The following is a 12,105-nucleotide window of genomic DNA, read 5'->3' as shown; positions in this document are numbered from 1 at the left end:
TGATGATGATGATGATGATGATGATGATGATGATGATGATGATGATGATGATGATGATGAAACAAAACTAGAAGAAAAGGTCCGCGCATCTCTATATTAGCTCTTCAATTTAAAGATTGTGCGATGATACAACATTTCGTTATTGAATAATGGTGTTCGCGTAAAGCTTTTAAAAGATCATCTCGAACCCAGGCATGCGGCAACCATCGACAACAATCCAGAAACTTTCGATACATGCAGGCGCAGCCTGCGCTGAGCTATAACATTTCTTAGGCTGTGAAACGCGGTCACCCGATGAAGATCAACAAGAACACGTGTCGATATTATATGCGCAGAACAGAAAGTCGACATTGTTGATAAACGCGAGGTGCTTGGTGTAGCCATGCTCATCCGAAGACGTCAAATGAAACTCCGGACGTCTTTCGCTGAGCACGGCAGAGCAAATGATTGCACTCTTGTCGGGGTTTCGTTGAACACTGGCAGCACTGACAAAATGACCGAGCATAGTTATTTGGCGTCGCCCGAAATTTGGCTGAGTTCAGCTCAGATCCATTTATCGGCGAAAACGGGCGATAGATGGATAAGGTGGATTTAAAACCTAGGCAAGGGTATCGTCTAAACAGCATGGACTGATCAAGAACTTATATCCCCGCAGTAGAGAGTATATCAACCGTTCGAAAGTTTCTGGCCCATTACGCCGTCCGAACGACATGACCTCGAATTGGTGCAGACCACCTGGACTAAGAAAGTCAGCTTTTTTTCGTGGTCGATAGGGTCGGCTGAAATCTGCCAAAAGCCGGTCGGTTGGCGACAAATATTGGGCTCCATGAAGGTAGTCGAGAACGTCATCGATTTCAGGCAGACGGTAGACGTCATTATGAGTTACTTTGCTCAGATTCCGATAATTCACGCAGAAGCACAACTGCAGTCTTTATTTTAATGCGACCGCAGTGTTATCGAAACTGCAGCCGCATTTTGCCGTCACCGCAGTCGGCGTTGGCGTGATGTTTCGCGTAAAGTCCAAGGCCAATAACACCATCACTACGCGTCGTATGCTATAAGTGCAAGTGAAAGTACTCGAGAAAAGCCGACGAGCGCGGTTCCACCGGGTGCGCGAGAAGAAAGGGGACATGAAACGCGCCGTCTTCGTCGCGCGAGAGGCCCTGGAGGGATGGGAGGGATGGAGGGGGGGGGCGGCGTTCTTCTACTGCAGCAACTGTTCATTTTGCGACCAGGTGTCAGAGGGACCGGCGCTCGCGGCTCAATCTCAAGCGCAGGATATGGAGAAAGGGGGCAGGCAGGGTGACTTCGACTCCGCCAACAAGATTCTAATTTGCATGGCCGGGCGTGGTCGCGCATGCCGCATCTTAAAAAGTATATCTGTGCACCCTGTGTTCTCGCCGCTCTTGCGCTGAAACAATATACCGCAGGAAGGTGACTTCGTTCGCTGCTGCTTCTGCCGCGCTTACTCAAACTTGTGCATAGACTGCGAGTGTCCGCGCTCTTCGGGTGTGATGTGTTCATGTTTGCTTTTGCCCGATGACACGAGGTGCTTGTTAATTAAGCTAGTAAGAGAATATTTCAAAGTTTATACGGCCGATAAAACCACTATGCTTGATTTGTATACATGTATAGTAATTTGCTATTGATATCAATATTTGGCCGTTCAGGCGAAACTGTAACTTGTTTCCCGAGAACGACAAAGGAGGCCAACGACCTAGATCAAAGTACGATGACGTCTTCTTTATTAATTTTGTCGACGTCGTTCTTGTTGACTTGACTTTTGCGAAAGAGTACGTGATACGGATGTCGGCGTATAGAATTGGCGTCAGCATTGTTGATTTGAAAAATCACGACAAATGTTTGACCTAGAGGGCGGTCGTAAGAAATAAAGTTGTCCCGATAGGACAACACGACACCGTAGAGGTCTTTAGCTTGCGCCGGCGTCATAGGAGGAAGATATCAGCTTGGTAAATTTGTCGGCAGACGAAGGAGAGCAGTTAATGGATCAAAAACTGCCAATGGATTAGCTCGGCTATGCCAGGATATACGTAGCGAAAGCTATAGCATAGCATGGTTAGCCTTGGTTAATCTTGATTGCAAGTCTAGGTTAGTCTGGTTGTCTAGCTATGTTGCGCAGTTTAGCCAGTCGTTGAGCGCGATGTTCGTCAATTTCCAGGGCGAAGCGTTTCCTCTTCATCTCGTTACGATTTAGATTCCAGGTCTCCTCCTGCTTGTCAAATGTGTGGCCGTCCGAACTGCCGCCTCAACTGTGACTGCGGCGCATGCGATATCTCCTTTTCAATCCTCGGTCATGTTATGAGGCATGCGACGTAGCTGGCGAAGCGAGCAGAGGCGAGCGCAACGACGACGAACGCGGTGTGACGTCATACAAAACGGCGGCAGAATGAGGCGCGGTGCTACGCAGCGGCGGAACACCTGGGGCTCGGTGCAACAAGTGGCGCATGCGCAGTAGTGACTAGGGAGCGAGAGAGAGAGAAATATCCCAGGCGAGGCGCGCGTTGTGACATCATGTGCCTTCTCGGAGCACCGCCACGGCGAAATCGCAAGTTCGCGGCCAGTAAATGTTTCGCTTGATAAAAGCAGCCAAACAGCATCCAAAGAGGCAATCGTGTAGGGATGAAGCACAGAAATGGTAGCCACCGACGTGCGTAGAGGTATAACCTTAGTTAACAGGCTGACTTTGAGAACGGGAACTACCACTGTATTGTCAGCAACAGAAACAATGGTATTAGTAAGTGTGATATCTTGGGCTAAGATAACGTTGACAATAGGAGAAAAGACGCAGTCGTGGTCGCGAATATCGTGAAGACGTCAAAGTAAAGTATGTAGCAGCTTGAGGCGCCGAGCGAACGATGACGGAGAGTGCATAAGCGTGCTCGTATTTCAGCTGGAGTATCGGGAAGATGCGACAGCTCAAGCGGAAGAGCATCAGTAGCACAATTAATGAGGGAATAATGAGTGAACCCCCAATCCAATCCGAGGGTGCAGGCCATGGGGAACTTCTCAATGACGGCAAAATAGGCGGGCGTAGGATGACCCGCATTCCCTAGAACGGCAGGAGTCTCACCATACATACATACATACATACATACATACATACATACATACATACATACATGCATACATGCATACATACATACATACATACATACATACATACATACATACATACATACATACATGCATGCATGCATGCATGCATGCATGCAAGCATACATATTTACATACATACATACATACATACATACATAGATCCATACATACATACATACATACATACATACATACATACATCTATACATTGAATCCCGGCGTGCCTCATAATCAGAAAGTGGTTTTGGCACGTAAAACCCCATAATTACATACATACATACATACATACATACATACATACATACATACATACATACATACATACATACATACATACATACATACATACATACATACATACATACATACACACATACACACATACATACATACATACATACATACATACATACATACATACATACATACATACATACATACATACATACATACATACATACATACATACATACATGCATGCATACATACATACTTACATGCGCACACACATACACGCACGCATACATGCATATATAGCCCCTGCACAATGAGAGAAGTACATTTAGAATGCTCACGCAGTAAAAATAAATGCATGCGACCATGAGGCGGTATTCAAATACAGCCATTACCGAACCTCATCCGTTCGCGCCCGGATAGCCATCCTCTGTGCAGGACTAAAACAACTGAACTTTTTCTCCAATCACTCACTTGAAAGCTTTTGCCATTCGGAGTGCAAAGTTAGAGGAACTGTAGTTTACCGACATGCGGAGCAACGACGGTGGAGGAATTGTTCACGGGAGTGTTTCATTGAGTACAACAAAATTTTGCATTGAGAATGGCTACAACGAGGTCTAAACAAACTGGGCACTGAGAGGAACCACTCACAGACCATGGCACTTAGTGAACCGCTGTTTTTTTCTGAATAAGTGCTACACAGTAACAGTTTCTACAATGTAACCGATATCTAGGTGTGCCTGCCGACTCACACGGTTGGTGAAATGAATGCCACTCTCAGTTCAGCTGAGTTGTATATATACCTTGCGGGCTCTCCAATTCGAGAATGCTGCTGTAATAAATTCTTGGAAATGCTAGAAGCACAAGCTTTAACTTGTTTTCTAAGACAGTGTTTTAATAAATACAAACGGAAATACGTTTTTAGTAGGCGCTACAGATTTCGGAAGGACTCGAATCAATTCATTCACGGAGCTTGAGCGGTTCCTGACAAAACCTTTCTTATCACCACCACAATGTTTGGTTTCAGTAGACTGTGATGTTTTTGCTAAGAAGTCAGCCCAGAACGCTTCTTCAGCGTAATGTCTCCAGTATTTTTTCTTCATATTGCTTTTGCAGTACAAGTTTATTTCTCTTTGTAGTAAAGTTTCAGCATGACGAAGAGCGGACATACCAACAAAAACCTGCTCTCTGCAGCTTGAAAAACGCAGTGCGCTCATAGGACTCATGTCATTTGGACGCAGGCATTCTACATACAGCGGAGAAACCGTAAAAGCAACCATTGTTTAAGAAAACCATTTTATATTCACGAAACCGACTTACTATTACCGGTCAAAAATACATGCAAAGTAAGTAAAACATAACGTACTTATGTAACATAGACACTTCTGCTGAAACAGGCTAGTATCAATAGGCCAATATTACATGGTATTTTGTTGAAATAAATAGAGAAACGACATTTTCAACACATGTCACCTAGAACAGACACGACAAAAAATTAGTAAACACTGTGAAACAAGTAAACCTGGTTTATCAGCGTGCCCTTTGGGATTTGTTCAACATAAATATTATTTGAATTCATAATAAAAAGGTGCCAAGATAAAATGTAGGATGGAGGCTCATGGCGCTATGTAGTGCTATAAAAACGATGGCACCATTGGACAAAATGTCGGTTGTAGTAAGGACGTATCGAACAGTTTCGCTTGAACAAGGACAATAGTCTCTCATTATTACCCAGAACTGCGCATGTTTACATGAAGAACAACTTGTAGGGGTACAGCTCATTCGTTCAGTTTGAGGATATGTAAAGCAGTGAAGTGCGTGTTAGTGTGTGCACATGGCATATACGAGGTTTACGTATTGCTCGGTTTTGAGCAACAAGAATTTTTGTTCAGTTGGTTTCGTTATTTTGCCCCATATAGTAAAACACACTGAAATAACAGATATTGTATATGCAATATACACAAAACTCCTTGCCTGTTGTAGAAGTACGTGTCTGTCGGGATTTATTGTACCTTATAGGCTGTTTATTCTTAACCTTACGCTTTCGACGTCGACATCCCATCTAAACGATTCAGTAAAAACCCACGCCTAGGCTTTTCATGGGTGGTACGATCTCAATTTTCCTATTTCCTGAAACAAGATCTAACTTACGCCGTTAAATTCCGTTTTTCGGTCTAAACATAATACCTTTAAGTTTTATTTCTATGAATCTTTCAGCAGTTTTTGAGCGCCTGTTGCCGCAAGCATTGCAAAAAGTAATTGCCTTTGTTGAATACTTCTTGTTAGGTCCTACCGGAAATTAGCAGGTTTAGGTCAAAGGCGCATGCTATGATATTTACCGAAACGGGGGAATGTATATCACTATAGTACAGTAGGAACAGTAGCGGCCCTAAAATGTTTTCTTGTGGTTTGCCATATTTGATGGGTGCTATTCTATGGGCCAAACAATTAAATGTTCCTTACCTCAGTAAGCATGCCTTCATTGCGGTGAGGCGGTTGTGAACAACCATCTGTTTTGGGTGCTTCAGGTTATAGGGTGTTTCAGGTTATTCCTAGGCAATTCCCTCTTATTCCATAGTGTTTCAGTTTTTGTATTAGCAGGTGGTGATTCAGGAAAATAAATTATTTCCAAAATTCCCCATATAGCCGAGTACTAAAGGATTTGCTTCATATTCATCAGTTTTATTGTCTCTGCTGCATCAACGCTGCTTCCGTGGATACTTTCTGTCCGAAACCAAATTTACAATTTGATTAGACATATTGTTTCCTTAAGAACTTGTTACGTCTGATATGTATCACTTTTCTAGGGTTTATTGTAACGCTCGAAAAATCGAGATTATTCAAAGGTTAGACAAATTTGATGCGTCGCCCCCTTTATGGATGACAGTGACTTTCGCTACCTGCCTTTCTTTTAGAAAAACGGCTGCGCAGACAGCAAGCTTCTAAACGTGCATCAATACTGGGGCTAACAAGTCGACAACATACTTAAGTTCTTTTATTAAAATCCTTCTTTGTCTTCAGGTTGACTTGTTCTAAGATTCGAAAACAATGTAATTATCTTACTTTGCGTTCTGGTAAACACAAAAAGCGAATGTGAAACATTAGGTGTGTCATGTACGTAATTTGGGGGAGTGATAAAACAACACAGCCTTCCAGTAACATTAAAAGTTTTTAAATTCAGTAGAGAGGTCTCAACTTAGTACAAGCCCATATTTCGTGAGAGAAGTAACAGTGTTTTTAGAACACCAGTTCCTAATTTTGTTTTGATGGTCCCCTTCGTTCTGCACCCTTTCTTTAGGTGAGTGTAAGAATGCCTTCTTAAAATACTAAAGGAGAAGAAATGGGGTTAACCGAGGGGCCCGATTTTTATTAGTCATATTATAAGAAGCCAACAAACACTGACACCAAGGATAACGTAGGGGATATTACTTGCGCTTAATAAATGAAACAAAGAAATGTTAAATAATGGAAATTAAAGTGGATGAAAAAACAACTTGCCGCAGGTGGGAACTTAACCCACAACCTTCCCATTTCGCCTTGGCGGCGGACGTTCCACGTCTGCCGCCAAGGTCTGTGAGTGGTGGCGCTGGCTGACTCTGCCAGGGTTCTACTAGGACACATAGATAAGCAAGACAGTAGTTGGGAAAACAGCGCCGCGGTGGCTCAATTGGTTGAGCATCGCACGCGAAATTCGAAGGTTGTGGGTTCGGTTCCCACCGGCGGCAAGTTGTTTTTTTCATCCGCTTTAGATTCCATTAATTTATCGTTTCATTCAATAAGCACAAGTAATTCCCCCTGTGTTGTCCTTGGTGTCAGTGTTTGTTGGCTTTTATGATATTCTTAAAATACTGCATTTTAGCTAGTCTGAGCTCAGGGTATAACTGGTTGCGGTATCTTTTTTTTATGTCTGTAACTGAAATTTCTCTAGATTTCAAAAACAGAGCGAACAGTTTACCTTTGGTTATTATTTTGCGCCATAATTCTCACTTGATCGAAGTCTTCCTGGCTTTGTGTTTTTGAGTGTGTTGTAATGGAAAGCATTTGTCATACACAAGTTTGATTTTTGTTATGAGTGCATTGTACGAATTTTCTACGTCGTTCAAAGACAACATGCCACGCCATTAAAGTGTAGTAAGAGCAGTTCGAAAGAGTTTCAAAGTCCTTGCATCAATTCGCTGGTATTGCAAGTATTGATGGTAGAAGTTTGATGCGGGCGGCAGGTAGAAAACGAACCAAACACAGGAAGGTGATCGCTGAGGTCAGACATAATTGTGCGGGAAGTAGTTTTGCTGACAGAAATAATCAATATAATGTCTATGTTTGTGTATAACGAGGCGGACGAGCGTAAAGAAGAAAGAAGGGACTGTAGCCCGTAACTTCATGCTTTGAGGTGTTAAATGCGTACGTAATGAAAGGTAGCACGCTGTTCCAGTTCTTATGATCTGACGCGACATACATGGACAGCATGTTAGTAAGAGTTCTGTTCGTGCGTTCCGTAAGGCCATTTGGTTGGGGATGATACGGGGTGGAATGTCGAAACGTTGAAGCACATAGACGAAGCATCTCTTCGACCACGTCTGCAATGAACTGCCGCCCACGATCGCTGATGATGACTCTGGGAGGTCCATGTCGGAGAATAACAAAACGCAGCAGGAAAATACACACTTCGGTTGCAGTAGCCGATGGTATTGCAGCTGTCTCACAGTAGCGTGTCAAGTGTTCGGCACACACGATAATCCAGCGATTCCCGTCGGATGAACGCGGGAAAGGACCGAGAAGGTCGATGCCAACTTGCTCAAAGGGAGTGCTGGGGGGTGGCACTGGATGGAGTTGACCAGGAGGAGCACTCGTCGGACGCTTGTAACGTTGACACTCGCTGCAGCTGGACACATACTGGGCGGTCGTCTGGCGCATTTTACGCCAGTAGAACCTTTCTTGAAGGCGGTCGAGAGTTCGCGCAGAACCCAAATGACCAGATGTTGGATCGTCATGCATAGCGCGCAAGACGGAGACGCGGAGGCTCTCCGGGACCACCAGAAGATATCGTGGGCTTGTAGCAGAATAGTTCTTTTTGTAAAGAACCCCATAACGAACGCAGAAACGAGTGGACGGTGCTGATTGCCTTTTAGTAATGAGCAGTGGTTCTAAACTTCTGTCTTTTTGTTGCTCGACCTTGAAGGTATTTAAATCAGGAAATCCCGGCTCCAGTGATGCGATATAGCAGTCGAAGTCGTCCGCGTCGCACTCCGTCGTTGGAAGCGGCATGCGCGAGAGGCAGTCAGCGTCGGCGTGACGGCGGCTGCTTTTATAAGACATGGTAAAGTTATATTCCTGTAAACGAAGTGTCCAACGCGCAAGCCGGCCCGACGGATCACGGAGGTTAACCAGCCAGCAGAGAGAATGATGGTCTGTCACCACAGTGAAGGGGCGCCCGTACAGGTACGACTGGAAGCGCTGTACTGCGAAAATAACTGCAAGACATTCTTGCTCTTTAACGGTGTAGTTACGCTCGAACCTACTTAAAGAGCGACTCGCATAGGCGACGACGTGTTCTTTGGTGTCGACGCGTTGAATAAGGACAGCGCCGATGCCAATACCGCTAGCGTCCGTATGAACTTCTGTGGCAGCCGCATGGTCGAAGTGTCGGAGAATGGGATGTGACGTCAGATGAGACTTCAGCTCATGAAAATTATCTTCACATTCAGGAGTCCATTCAAAGGGAACGCCCTTCTGGAGGAGGCATGTCAGCGGATACGCGATATTGGCAAATCCACGAATAAACCGGCGGAAGTACGAGCAAAGCCCTAGGAAACTGCGTAGCTCTTTTACATGGCGACGTTGCTTGAAGGCTTCCACAGTAGCAGTCTTCGCTGGATCAGGTCGTATACCGTCCTTATCTACTAGGTGTCCCAGAACGAGTGTTTGGCGCTCTCCAGAATTACACTTCTTCGAGTTGAGCACCAAACCCGCTTTGTCCGAGCAATCTAGCACATGATCGAGACGTGCGTTGTGCTCACTGAATGTGCCCCCGAAAATCACTACATCGTCTAGATAGCACATGCATACTTCCCACTTCAAACCACGCAGGATGTTGTCCATGAAGCGCTCGAAAGTTGCAGGCGCATTACAGAGCCCGAACGGCATCACATTAAATTCAAAAAGTCCATCTGGTGTTACAAATGCCGTTTTCTCCTTGTCTGCCTTGTGCATAGGAATCTGCCAGTACCCCGACCTCAAGTCAACAGACGAAAAGTAAGACGCTGATGAGAGGCAGTCGATAGCATCGTCAATACGTGGAAGAGGATATACGTCCTTCTTAGTGATGGTGTTGAGGCGGCGGTAGTCAACACAAAATCGCCATGTACCATCTGTCTTTCTAACCAGAATCACTGGCGCTGCCCACGGACTACAGGATTCTTGGATTACATTCTTATTTAGTACTTCATGGACTTGGTCATTGATCACCTTACGTTCCGATGGTGACACTCTGTATGGTTTCTGTCGCAACGGTTGGGCAGATCCCGTATCTATGCGATGGTGTATACGAGAAGGAGGAAACAATGGTGGCCCCTCTTGCCGGAAAAAGTCAAACAGTCAGGCATGTTTTAGCAGGATATTCGCCACTTCGTGACGCTGCTTAGTGCTGAGTGACTTGTTTACCATAGTCAGAAATGAGGAGTGCGCCGCAGGGCAGGCATTAACGAAATGGCGCTTATCCGCAGAATCAAGGGCCTGTGTAAGAATGGCGAGCGATAGCACTTGATCTTCATGGTAGGCAGCAAGTTTCAGACCCTGTGGCAGTATTGTAGGTTCACTCGAACAGTTTACGGCCCATAAGTTAGTGCGTCCCTGAACAACTGACAGCGTGGAATACGGTATCATTACATTCCTCTTGATGCAACTCAGATGAACGGGCTCCACGGTAGCGTCAAACGTTCCGTCGGTGGTAGGGGAACAGGCAACTGAAACACACGTTGCGGATAACGGAGGCACAACTGTATCCCGGGATATACAAAGCACACTTTCACGATACGGTGGGCCTTCCATAAACGCAACAGAAAAGCTCGTACCTACACTGATTTCACCTGTTTTGCAGACAACGGTGGCACCACACAGTTTCAAAAAATCAAGGCCCAGGATTACGTCATGCGTAGAATGAGGTAGAACAGTGAACTCCGCGTTAAATATTTGACCACCCAAGGTAACGTCTACATTACACACACCCACAGGATACAACAACTCCCCACTCACTCCGCGAAACGTATCGGCACGGTCCCAGCGAAACATCACTTTTCGTCCTAGGAGGCTTTTGAACGCAAGACTCATCACTGAAACGGTTGCTCCCGTGTCCACTGAGGCCATGGATGAAACCCTGTCAATTAATACAGACACCTTATTCTTAAACATACAAATGGTTGGAGGTATCTCTGTCGACATCGAAGATTGTCCAGCGACCTCACCTCCAACGGCCGCGCTGGCTAGTTTTCCGGAGGTGGTGACGGGTATCGACGCCGCGGAGAGGGCGATCGGCTTACACGAGGAGCGGGTGGTGGTGTAAAGCTGCGTTCGGATGCTGGAGAACGATTCCGCAGCGGCTCGGGGTGCTGGGGAGGCAAGCTTCCTAAATATGTGTGCGAGGGCGAATATGTTTCGCCCAGAGGAGCGCGGTACCGCCTAGACATCGTCGATCGGTCGAACCTCGGTGGTTGGCGGCGATTGCAGTACCTGGCAATGTGACCCAAGTCGCCACAGCTATAACACACAGGCAAACGGCGATCGATGAACTGCCCTTCGAAGCGCTCAGCCGTGTGGGGTCGTGTAGCAGAGCGAAGCGGCTGAGCCTGCTGCACAGGAGGAACGGTCGGTCTCCGTGCAAACCTGCTGGGGCGAGGGTGTTCTGCAGGTCGGTGTTCGGGTGTAAATGTGCCCTCACGTAGCCATGGAGCTGCTCTGTGGTTGACGTCTGTGACACATACCGCCGGTTGCCAGGAAGCGCAGGGTGCGGCCGGCGCTATGTGTTGCGGGTAATAAGTATCAGGTTGGCGTATGACGTCGCGCGCAAGTTCCTGGTGCGGCAGCAGTTCTTCACGCACGATCTGCCTTAGGGTAGACGAAAGATCGGCAGACGGGCTCTCATCGACGCTGGCAACGGTTGTCACATTCGCCAGGCGTCCAATTTTTGGCACAATGCGACGTGTTTTCAAAGTCTCAAACGTGCGGCAATGACGCACGGCATCTGAGACGGAATCAACGTGTTCCCGGCTTATGAGGAAATTGTATACATCTTTCGCAATTCCTTTGAGGAGATGTCCGACACGGTCTTCCTCAGACATCTGCGAATTTACGATTTTGCACAGCTTGAGGATTTCCTCAATCTATATAGTGCATGTTTCTCCAGGAGTTTGAGCTCTTTGAGCTAGTGTTCTCTCGGCGCGTTTCTGTTTGGCGTAGGAGTCGCCAAAACACTTCTTAATTTCCTCAACGAAGCGCTACCACGTTGTTAGCGAGTCTTCGTGGCTTTCATACCACATCAGCGCTGTCTCACTCAGAAAGACTACGAGATATTCAAGCTGAGTGACAGAATCCCAACGGTTGTAGCGGCTCACCCTTGCGTAGTGCGTCAGCCACTCGTCGACGTCTTCGCCCACTTTTCCCGCGAACGAGCGTGGTTCCATGTAGTGCTGCAAAGGTCCAACTGGCGCTGACCTTTGAGCAGGTGAAACTAGAGCTGGCATTTGTCCACCTCCGTCCTGA

The sequence above is a fragment of the Dermacentor andersoni genome, chromosome 11 (assembly GCF_023375885.2).
Source record: "Dermacentor andersoni chromosome 11, qqDerAnde1_hic_scaffold, whole genome shotgun sequence".
NCBI lineage: Eukaryota > Metazoa > Arthropoda > Arachnida > Ixodida > Ixodidae > Dermacentor > Dermacentor andersoni.
This window is presented reverse-complemented; position numbering follows the sequence as displayed.